Genomic DNA, 12,272 nt, shown 5'->3' with positions numbered 1-12,272 from the left:
AGACAGTGCAAACCATTACTGAACAGAGTGGAAAATCACAGTGAAGAGTCCAAAGCAGGGACTAAAATTTGGTCCACCTACCCAAGCTGGCCCTAAGAGGACAAAATCCCAGCACTGAATTCCATCAAATCAAGAGTAGGCAGGAGCAATGCTGGATTGTGCTGGGGACCTTTTGCCTGCAACACTAACTTAGTCCCCCACCACAGCTATGTTTGGGTTTGCTAACACCTTGTACTTTAAAATGTTATGGTATTTTGTCCTGGACACATTTGTACAGCACAGGAGACAGGGCAGGCAGAGTGCCAGAGAGGAGCATGGTATGCATGGCAGGACAGGAGCATTAGCAGGATCTGTGTCAGCAAAGCAGATTTCACCTTCCATAATACCTCTTTTATCATTACTGGACCCATTACAGGAGGTTACCAGGCAGGAAACCTTCACTGCAAGACACAGTGATGCACTTGTCATGGCATCCCTGCACCATGTCTGTAAATTCTGACCTTTGTTTTCCTAAAAGTTTCATCCTCAAATTGATAAATTTCCTCAGACATGAAATTAAAATCTTCAGCACCAAAAATATATTTGCATCCAAGGATACATGTCATTTCTCATATTCTGCTATTTAAATCATTTGACTTTGAGTGAGATATGGGAGAAATTTAAGTTTCAGTACATTTTAGTCTCCATCATGTCAAATTTACAACCCTGGAGTAAATCACACTGCCAAGACAAATGTCTTCTCTTAAATCAGATTTGTTGCTTCCTTCCATACTTCAGAACATTAATAAAATTGGAGTTCTAGTTCATAATAATAGTTTCACCGTCACACTGCCAGGAAAACCACAAAAAGTTCACAGGAACCTTAATTCACCCTCCCCATGCTCACTTCTCCAGGCTGAGTAATTCTAGGCCCTGTTTTTTATTAGCTGTGTGAATGTGTGTGCATCTGACTCAGATTGTTACCAGTGCACCAGCACGCACACAGTCAGTGCAGGTATACCAAAATATGCTTTAAATGCCTTCTCTAAATGCTGTTCTTATCTTCAGATTTCCTGAAGACAGGAGTCATTAAAATCAACAAAACAGCTCTTTGGGAAGGGGGCAAAAGTACCTGAAAGCAAGCAAAAATGGCAGGAATGTTTACAGCTCACTGAAATTACTTGACATTTCTCCCATAGGTAAGAAAAATTTCTAACAATTGTTTTTCTCTGTCATCTTTCCAACACTTCTTACATCTGTGTTCTCAAGAGAACCGCGACCCTCTTTTACTTCTGGATCTGATGCTCAATTACAGGAGCTGCTGCTGAAGGGCATTTCAGATCCAGTCCCTCCAGCAGATGCAAAGGAGATGATCCCTTTATGTTCCCCCATTGCAGCACCACCCTTGACCCCAGTCAGAGGCCAAGGTGCATTGCTTTAGTCTTTATGCAAAGTTAGAAAGCAGATCCCCACCAAGGCACACAGCACTGAGCCAAAGTGGCACAAGGGTATAAAGTGCACTCGTGTAACAGCAAGTCACAGAGCAGAGACCTCAATATCTTACAAATCTCTTGAAGCTGTTTTTTTGACCCTCTGCTTGACTAATCATCATTCCTAAACCTAGACACTGACAGAGATGGGGGTGAGTGACACAAACTTGGCACAGGCCAAGGAACATGATTGCACCTTTGTAAGCACCACCCATGGAAACCCCCCTGGCAAGTGTGGGTCCAGCATTACATGTGGTCAGGAGCTCCTGCAATGGGAGGCACATGGCAGTGGAATGTTGCTGGGAACTCTGTTGTGATTCAAAGCCCTTACTGCAGCATTATTACAGCAATCTTTCAGCATGCTTTTACTCCCCAACCTCTCCCCATTTGAACAAAACAATTCTAAGCCTTTATTAACAACGGGGTTTAATGAAAACCATACATTTCATGATGAGTGTTTGGTCATGCATGGGAGATTGTTTGGAATCAGGATCACTTCTCTCTAGGAATATGACAGGAGATTAAATCATTAAAAATGTATAGTCTGTAATTAGTTTATCATTGCCAGAATTGCAGGAATATTTTTCAACATAAAACTGATGCCACCAGCAAGAGATCATTTTGAAAGATCAATGTTGCTGAGATATCAAAAAACAAAGTAATTAGGAGACAGCAGGCACACTGTTTTCCTCTGCACGTTTTTTTTTTTTTTTGTAGACACACACACACGCATGCATATATGGACATAGATAAAAACTATGTAACTCACTCCTTATAAATGCAACCAGTGATGGAACAGACTCTATGAGCCACAGAAACACTATTAGTGATTGTCTTAACTGACATGGTGATGTAAGATTATTCTGAAGCCATCTTCCAAGCCTTGAGGATTTATACTAACTGCATAATTCTGGGGAAAGCAGAGAAAGCAAAGCAAACAGGATCATGGTATTAGTTAATTATGGCACTGCAATATTTTAACCGGAGGCATTTTAGAAATAAACTGCAGTACAGTGATGCTGTTTGTATTGCAATAGTTAAGGTGGTTTCAGACCATAAATTATAAACCTCATTTTTCAGATTTTATGACAGGGCTATAAAGAAGGAACCAGCCCTAGCCAGTTTTCTTTTATGACATAAAAAATTAGCTATTTGAAAGCTATACATTTATGCATGAGTTCAATGGCTTCAAATGGTTTTTTCCCCTCCCACACTCTTTCCAGCATGGACAAAGCCATGGCCACATCTGATGGCCATTCTTCTCTTCCTCCATACTGTGCCCTAGTCCCTCAGATGTATTGCCACTTAAAATCAGGGGGAATTAACAATCTTATGTGAGTTAGCATCCCTGTACAATTCCTTGCATGTATTTAGAAAGGAAATATTAAAGCTGTCATTTTCAATATGAGGATCACACACCCCTGGGGGACTAATTTAAAGGGGTCTGGAAAAGATAATTAAGAAAAGTCAGTCTACTGTCAGTAGGCTTAAACTCATTGAAAAAGGGCTGACATTTCATCAGGACAATGACTAGGAGACTCACAAATAAAAAAATAAAAATAAAAATCAAGCCTTCACTGAAATACTAGATTTCATTTTCCAAGGAGAATACGAATTTAAAGCGGCACAGAGGGTTCATGTCAGCTTCCAGTGCAGAGTTTCACTGCAAAGCAGATACCAGCCCTAGGCTCAGAGCTCACATGCAGCACTTAAAGCAGCAAATGCCAGCTCTGCCTGTGAAAAGAGCAGGGAATTCCCACCACATCCACAGCTCTGCAGTGAGGCCACCACCTCCCCAAGCTGCCACTGAGCCTCCACCTCCTGCCTGCGTGCAAACAAGTGGAGGCAAACACGTCAGCTCCACGCCCCTCTGAACTGAAATGGATTTACTTTCTAGATCTTGATTTATTTGGAATTGTGCACCAGAGGAAGAAAATGTCCACTATTTTTAATAGAAAAAACAGACTGTCCTTGCCTCAACTGGTCAGTTCTTTGTCTCTTCTGACTGTGGTGAGACTACCTGGCAGGCATCTTTCTCTTTTTAGAGACCTCTTTCTACAAGACAGCAGGGTATTTATACAGACATATACCAATAGGGCCAGGAGCAAAGAACAAGCTCCTCCTGGAGTAACAATTACCTTGATGCTTGTGAGCTTGACTTTTGGGAACTGAGGAAGCCACCATGTATTGACCTGAAACTACCCAGAGCCATGTGCTAGATCCCTTTCTAAATGGGACACAGGACCCTAACTCACTTAATACACATTTTTAATATACTTCCCTCTGCTCATTATTATTGCCAAAGAGCTCTATGCAAGCAAGTCTTTCAGCATACAGTTTGGTTTTACACATGCTTCTCAGGTAACAGGGAAAATACTATCATTTCACATGAACATTCATTCACATGGCATTGACACTTTCTAGGTGTGCAAACATCCTCATTTTATGAATTATATATACTATGTATATATAAATGAGAGAGAATGCAGAGGAAAATCACTTATCAGATATTAGTCACAACTTCTTGAAAGGGATATAATATTTCTGTTGAAGCGCACTTTAAGTACTTTAAATTGAGATACTGAAACCTCTTCAACATCATTAACCTGGATTGAAAATAATCAATAAATAATCATTTTGCATGTAAGTAGGAAAGACAAATGTCTGATACATTAATTGTGAAACCCCTTCTGTACTAATGGTTGCCATAACCTAGGGGATCGATTCCATTATGGATATTTACACAGTGACCTATTAGGAATACACGGAAGTATCATTTTTTACATTGATTATCCATCCTTAAAACAGATAGTAATGTATACTTAAATGCTTGGATTGCAAAAATAATTTTTAACCTTTGTTACGTACTCTTTGTTGAAGAGGAAATCGTTTAGACATCACGGTATGAAGAACACAAATTCAATTTATGTCTTAAGAAGAGAGGACAATTGTGAATGCACATTAAGAAAAAAATCTCTGATTTGTAATATTTACCTTGACCACAAATGGTTTTTATCTGAACCCAAGTAAACTATACAGACATTGCTTGGGCATCATAAAATAAATACATACTGAGCTTTCACAAATTCTATCGCCTCTGGAAAATTCCTGAAGCAAAACTCCCCTTCTGAATAGCTCCAGTATAAACCAGTATAAATTCTAATCCGTATGGCCTGATACTGGAGGCAGAACATTTTAATTTGACAACCCTGTCCTGTGTCAGGTTTCCATAGTAAATAGCAGAACTAATGGGGAGGCAACTGCAAATCCAGCCATGAGCTCACAAGCAGCCCAAAGGTTACACCTGAGGGAGATCCCCTCCAGCCACTGCTGCCTGCACCTCAGGGCATGGCACCTGCCTGCCCTTCTGGCTTGGGGCAGGGCCATCCTGACACCAAGGAAAGGAATAACCTCCTCTTTGTGTCCCAAAGGAGAAAGTCCATGGCTTACCAGGCTAGCTGGAAATGGGAGCAAGGCTATTATCAAGGTTCTGAGCAAGTCAAAGGCTGCTGCAAAGCTGATGCCCTCTGTCTAGGCAAGGCAGGGGAGCTGAAAGACTGTAGCCACATCAAGAAGACAAACACTTGCGGCTGATGATGGTCACTACTGTCTGGAGAAAATGGAGATAGCTTAACCTGGGACAGCAGCTTCTTTGCAAAAGCGAGGTCTGGTCATCTTCAGGTTGGTTTGACAGCCAAAGAGGAGAAGTGGCTCCTTTTATTTGGGTCTATGTGGGGTTCTTCCCAGAAAAGAAAGGAAAAATAAACTACAGCCTCCTAGTATATTTAAAACAAGCTGTCACTAAGTTAACCAAGTCCCAAGAAGGCACGTAGTACCTGCTCTTAGCAAACTCACTTACTGATTATCAGATCAATTTAGTGATTCAGTGAAGTGCCTGTCATCCCTCAAAGCTGTCGCCACACCTGTCAACAAAACCAGGCACCGACTCCTCTCTTAAGGACATAACATGTGTCAAATTGAAGGTCCTATTCAAATCACAGCTTCCTGCCAGTTCTGATCTCCTCCTCCATCTTTCATGCCATAATCTTCTTAAAATGAAGAAAACCCACTGGCTGTGAAAGTGCTGAATTTTCCACTGCCAGTGAAGCCGGTGGTGGCACAGCGGGGACAGCAACGGCCCTGCAATGAAGCACCGTCAATAATAGGAGGCAGAGGTACAAACAATTCCTCTCAGGCACTCAGAGGGCAGCCACTGATCTTTACAGCCTTTATCATAGAAACGATTTTTTGTTAATGTTGTTAGATAAATAGGTTGCTTTCAACAAAAACTTCTGCCTGGCTAGAGATGGCACATATATGTGGTGCAGTCAGGGAAGGGAGATTGTCCTGTTAAATGTCTCCTGTCCTTCACAGCCGATGTCATCAAAAATAAAATTTCCAGTTAATTTCAATTCATCCAACACACATGCAGTTGGGGAAATCTGGTGAGTACACTCAGAGGAGCAGACCTAAATCTCTTGTGATACTTATCTACAGGTTACTTATTTGCATGGGCGTTATTTCAACCCAATAATGCACACATTATTTCTGTGTCCTGGGATGTGCATTACAATCCCACAAATAGTTCTCTGCAATGAGAAAAGATGTGGACTAGCAGGAAACATTAACAGAAAGAAGCAGCATCATGTTTAACCCAGCAACAATTTGGCACTATTAGAGCCTGTGCACAATCTCAATCTACAAAAGCAAAATCTCAGCTGTGCCCAGCTCCTGCTCCTCCCCTCTCCATGAGGTCAGCAGAGCCAGCATCAGGGAAACTCTACATTTGAAATAACCCTTGCAGAAAACTCCCTCCACTGTGAACACTGCAAACTCTTAAACCTGTTCAGTATGAGGCCCCATTTTATTCTTCTCAGCATGCTTTCTTTTTAAAGCATAAGCAGATTAAGCTCACTAGGCATCTTTCTTCAGCAATTACCATAGATGCATTAAAATACAGCAAATGAAGAAGGTCCACTAAGGCTGTAATTAATGCATTATCTGAAATCCCAGACTGCTATAACTTTACAGAAGTAAAGAAAGGAATCTAAGAACAGACTTTAAAATACTGTTTCAAGGATAAAGTACTGATGTATCGATCTTATGAGTGCTATTATCAGATGGCTATCTCTGGGTGTCAGGTGAATCCATTCACTGCTAGAAAGACACACCAGGTTGTCAAGGCCTGACAATTATCCTTACTAATTATTTCTCTCGTACTGCCTTTTTCAGTTCCAGTTTCTGACTACTGCCAAATTATTCCTTGCAGTGTTTCCAGAATACTTTTCACTGCTCCCTCACTTAAGGATGATGGGAAAACATCTGAACTAATTCTGCTAATATTGCAGCAATATTATGTTAGAGATCATGCGTGGCAAGTGTTAAGCAAACCAAAATGGTTTGCTAGGCAGCTTTCTTTGAAATGAGAGCTTGTTTCTTTTCTACAGAAAACATTAATTTTCTTTGACATCGTCTCATGAGAGCTGCATCTGAGCTTTCATTTATTTCATATTTCTTTTCCTTAAAATGGACCAACACAACAGCCATTTGAGCTGCAAGAATCCAGAAACTGATGCTTTCAGTTCTTGAAAGACTAACTTGTAACACTGTAATCCCACACCCTGGAAATAGAGCATTCCCTTCCAGGGGACACACAGCTCAATGCACACATTCGCAATGCTACACAAAGAACAGAACAGAAATATACTATCAGAAGCAACATAAGGAATATGCATTTTCAGACTTAACCAACTTGGGACTTGGTCTTGCTACTGCTAAACTGCCTGATAAATCACCATATGGTTCAGTGGGAGGGTTACCAAGCTTTCAGAAATGGAATTCCAGCAACAACAACCTGTAGCTTCCAGCATCACCGAGTAGAGAGCTCATGCTTTAACATCAGTGATTGGTATGGACGAAGGTCTCTACTTCAGGTATTTGCATTTTTCCTAGTTAAAAAGGGAGCAAGAGGAATATTATTAGATGAAGTTGAAGAGAAGGACACAACTAGAGGGTTGACTCAATTTATGTTCAGGAAATACTGAGTTTTACTTTTACACTCTTGAAATTTTATCTTTTGAATGTAGGTCATTAAGTGAGTGCTCACATTCCTGCCTCCCAAACAGAACAAGAGCTCTCAAGCTAAGAATTTCAAATGAATCTTTTTCAAAATCATCCTGTTATTGCCTATCTCCTCTTTTGAACTGGATGTAATGACAATTCTTTTTCTTAAGAGAAATTATCATCCTGTCTGGAACATGCCACCTCAGAATCAAATGTGTAACTCAACTCCCAGCAAGCCACCCTCTCCCTCAAGAGCACCAACCTGCCCTAGGAGAACACAGACCACAGAGAAAGGAGCATAGAATTCCCCACTCCACCAAAGTTGATGAGAAATTAAGCAAAAGAGGCTTTCCTCTTCTTTTCAAATGAATTTTGTAATTTTGACTACTCATCTGAGGGTAGTTTTGCATTCAAAAAAGCGAAACCATCTATTCTTTGAAGACCCCTTGAGCACTGCATGCAGGCATTGAGTATTGAATTTATCTTATTTGTAGGCACTACTGTCCTGAAGGAATGGAAGGGCTTTATGTAGGTATAAAAACTAACTAAAATCATCCTTACAGTGATCTGGTTAAGGTAAAGAGCAAACACAAGCACTATTGCAGTTCTGAACTTCAAAACACAGAAAGCAGTAAAAACATATATAAGGGAAAAAAATACAAAATTAAAGAAATTTCATCCATTTATGGCACAACCAAATCCCTAAGATATTTTTCCCCCTTTCATAACAAATGTGTGAGAGATGTTGTACTAAGGCATATTTTTATTTCTCAAATTACATTCACCACTTGGGAGAGCAAGTTTGCTTCTCCACCCTGCATTTGGTCCTCAAAAGTCTGTAAAAAAGTCTGCAAAAAAGTCAAATCTGCCCCCAGTCCCAGAGAAGAATGATTCATCCCTAATTTAGTAGGGAAACACTCTCAATCTTCTTTTCCTGGACAATTAACAATCCCATCTGGAGAAACCAGTGCTCTTTTGGCAAACCAGGTGCCATTTTCTCTGCTTGAAGAAACCATTAACAAACTGTTGGCTCACTGTAGGGGGGAAAGCTCTTTCCCACCTGGTAATGGTATTTCTAGCTCCGGTGGGAAGCTTAAATTTGGATTTCTTACACATGTGTAGATCAGAGCTATGTTTTATTAAAAAAACGTTACTGAATGGTCAATGACCAACAATAGCCAAGTGTCTTTGTGGGATATGCTAACAAAGGCAGTGAACACTGAGGGTAGCTGCAAGCATTTCCTATAAATACAAGCCCACTTTGCCTCCTGTCTGAAGCCAGAGGATAAAGAAAAGCCCCTTTTGCAGACAGCCAGCCTAGACAGGACAGTGACAGAAAAGGGCATTACTGGCCTTTCATAGAATGTGATGGAAAGCCCAACTATTTAAAGAAAAAAGAATGTTTCTTATTAAGCCACGTAGAGAAACAGGAAGCAAGAAGACACATATTCAGGGATACAAATGTTTTCACCAAATTGTTTTTTCTTTATGGAAAGATGAGAGTCTCAAAGCATGAGCAAACACATACATTTTTTCTTGTTTTCAGCTACTTGATTTTTATTTCATTTCCACCAGACAGTAAATTCTAGCTGTATTTTAGATCCTTTTTCAACTTTAGTTAACCGTCCCATCCTGTCTGGAAATACAATGCCTTTGAACTGGGAAAACAGCAAGGATTATGCTCAGATTGCTGCACCCCAGACAGGAATTCCTCTGAGGCAGGTCCTGCACGAAACCAGCAAAGAGATATTCTTTATCCCAAAGAGCTTTTAGATTCAGTATAAGAATCTGCAAAGGGATTCGGGTGGAAGGGCAAGAAGGTAACTATGACACTACTGATCAGCACAGTCCACAATGAATATATTTCACAGCCTGTTCCCCCTTAGAATTAAAAAGCCTTTTGGTGGCCTGCATTGGAAAATCAATTCTAATGAAAAACCTTTCTGGATACACAAATAACCAGACAAGAAGATGCATTTTCCTTTCTGGTTTACACAAGCTTTTGGTAGTCACCCCTTACAGTGCAGTTCTTTAACACATGATAAAATGATAAAAAAGAAGTGTCTGAATAAATGTACTGAATTTTCTCACAGCAAAAAACATGTCTGACGTAATTTATTCTCTTGGCACAAAATTATAGCAACTGTTTAGAATTCTTCAGGAAAAAAACCCCAAACAAAACCCAAAAGAAGTAAAATGCAATCAGTAAAGCACCAGTATAATAGATAATTTAAATAATTTCCTCCTTGCTGCCTTAAATCATGATTAACATTAGTGAAATCTATTCCGATTGTTTGAGTCCCAGTGAAATGGATTCCATGGGAAATACTTTCTGACAGTTACCAACCAACCCATTAACCACATTAAGGCTTTGTTTTAAGATATTTGTACAATGTTTCTTTTATCCCTCACACCCCTAAATTTGTTATTTCCAGAGAGCCAATTGGGATAGTCATGAAGGGTCACACATCTCCAGGGGAAGACATCCCAAAGACTGTTGGACTTGCCCAATGGAAAGGGGCTGTGCTGAGCACTTACCAAGCCTCACATGTTCTTCCTAACCAACGTGCCAGGACCCTCATGGGCAGCCAGCCTGGCACAGCATGGAGTGTGTACCAGTTCTTGTGCTCAGAGCCCCAGCCCAGACACACCTGAGGGACCTGCAGCTCCCCTCCCTGTAAGCCTCACATGCTTCATGGCTGTGCACTGCAAGCTGAAAAAATTGCCTTCTGGCATTTAAGTTCCCAAACTTCAAAAGCTATGAGCAATTCTCAAAAACTTGGCTCCCTGTTTAAGACTGAAGTGGCCATCTCTACTGAGACTAATCAAACAGCCCCTTTAATAGCTGAGGCCCCCTTTTCTACCCACACTAAGTGCTTCTGTCCAAGATGTGTTTGATGCTGAGGTTCAGCTGACTCCTCACCTCACCTCACCTCTAACCCAGGTTAAAAAGCTTCAGTGCACAGCCTCCCTACCTGCACTGACCTCTCACAATCACTGCTGGGGAAAGGAAGTTGACATGAGTGTATAAGAGAACATTTCATGCTAAACATTCTTTCAACTCGACCAAAGTCCTGGCTGCTCATTACAGTCAGGGCCAAATGAAGCAACCTCCTCATAATGCAGCATTTTTCCTTGAGGAAGACTGCTAGACACTCTCACATGGCAGATACCTAACATGCTGAAACAGCAGAAATAGCTATCACCTGCTCTCTTCTTCCTTTTCCTGCCATAATAAAGTAACTTTTCCAGAAGAACACAATTTAGTAAGCTCCTCTACCTATTTTTCCTCCTTTTTTCATCATACTGAGTGGCCAGAGCAAATGCCAGTAAATCCAGTGGACTAAGTACACAGGAAGCTCAGCATGCAGAGCTCACCTTTACAGCTGGGGAGAGACAGTCCCATTTTTCTAACTCAGACAATCCTACATTTCAAGTAACAATCCTATTGAATCTGCTACCTTTCATTAAAGTAGCTCTTACAACTCTGTAAAATCCTCCAACCTTTGTATTGATTTTTTCTCCTATTCAAAATAACTCTCCTTTACAACACGAGCTGGCTGTCAGCCTCTTATCTCTTATTTTCACCCCATCTGATCCTCCTTCTCCTTGTCAGTCTTTTCAGATTCCAATTAATCATGTAGAAAATCAGGGACTTATGTTAAGAAGAATGTAGAACTCTTAGCTCATCATTAACATACTGTAATTGCAGTGTAGTGCTACTGCTTCTGACCTTTTCAACAAGTCAGTGGAAATCCTTTGGGGAAAGCAGGACATTCCCAGCCACAATGAAAAGGGTTATCTCTGATCCATGCTACTGGATAGTTATTTCAAAATAAAACTCCGGATGCATTGTAACATTTGTTATTCAGTCTAGAAATTACTGGGGCCTGGCAGACAGCAGGAGGATGCAGCCATAAAATCAAACTGCTACTCTATTCCTAAATTTTGTCTGAGTCTCTACATGAACAGCCCCATGATACACTAACCCCTCCACTAAACATATTTAATTTCAGACCATCCTTTCCTGTTTCTTCTTAATTATCATGGGACATTCAGAGAAAAGATCAGCCAGATGGAGACTAAATATTTCACTACTATAAGATGGAGCATTCTGCACTAAAATGGAACCTTGATTACAATAAAGTCATTAATTAAAGTCTCAACTGACTCTCCTGTCAGTATATGGGAGTCACTAAAGACAACTGAGAGGAGGCAGTGCAGCAGCTACACTAAGGAAAATAAAACAGTAAACCAGACAGTGATAAGATGATGTTTAATTTCCACTACTCACAGTGAAACAAGACGGAAACTCAGCGATGTGTTCAATATATCCATCCATTTTATGTTTTCAAAATGATGACACACTGCTTTCCTGACAATGAGAAACTTGAACAAGATTTAAAAGCAGTGAAGAGCAAAAAGGAGTACAGCCTAGAGACTCGGAATAAAATCTTACTTTACTGGAGATAAGACAGAGATGTAGATTTGGCTTTTTGGATCAGACAGAGACACAGATGTGGCTTTTTAGCACGTTGTATGTTTAGAGTATTTTATGGCTATCTGGACCCTTGAAGACTGTGGGGAAAGAGGAGAGAGAAGACTGTAAGAAAACCAAAAAAACCCCCATGCTAAGTGTCATTTTGAAGAAAAAGGAATTAAATGTGAAAATCCCCAAGCCATTTCCTTGTCTGAATGATTAAGTCAGAGGTGCTGTAAGAAATGCAGACGGAATAAGCA

At 40.5% G+C, this 12,272-nt stretch overlaps 1 protein-coding gene across 4 annotated transcripts in view; it reads right to left on the bottom strand.

Moving 5' to 3' along the window:
• PTPRG (protein tyrosine phosphatase receptor type G) overlaps nucleotides 1-12,272 on the bottom strand; it is a 391,280-nt gene that overhangs the window by 160,250 nt on the left and 218,758 nt on the right. The window contains exon 3 of one of the 4 annotated variants that reach the window (XM_064432903.1): nucleotides 7,324-7,417. The exons of the other annotated variants lie outside the window; for them this stretch is intronic. The gene's annotated coding sequence lies outside the window, so the exon portion shown is untranslated. The remainder of the gene's footprint in view (nucleotides 1-7,323; nucleotides 7,418-12,272) is intronic. 4 annotated transcript variants of the gene reach the window in all.

Source organism: Passer domesticus, chromosome 9 (genome assembly GCF_036417665.1).
Source record: "Passer domesticus isolate bPasDom1 chromosome 9, bPasDom1.hap1, whole genome shotgun sequence".
Lineage (NCBI taxonomy): Eukaryota > Metazoa > Chordata > Aves > Passeriformes > Passeridae > Passer > Passer domesticus.
The sequence above is the reverse complement of the archived record's forward strand: the minus strand, read 5'-3'. Positions and strand labels throughout refer to the sequence as shown.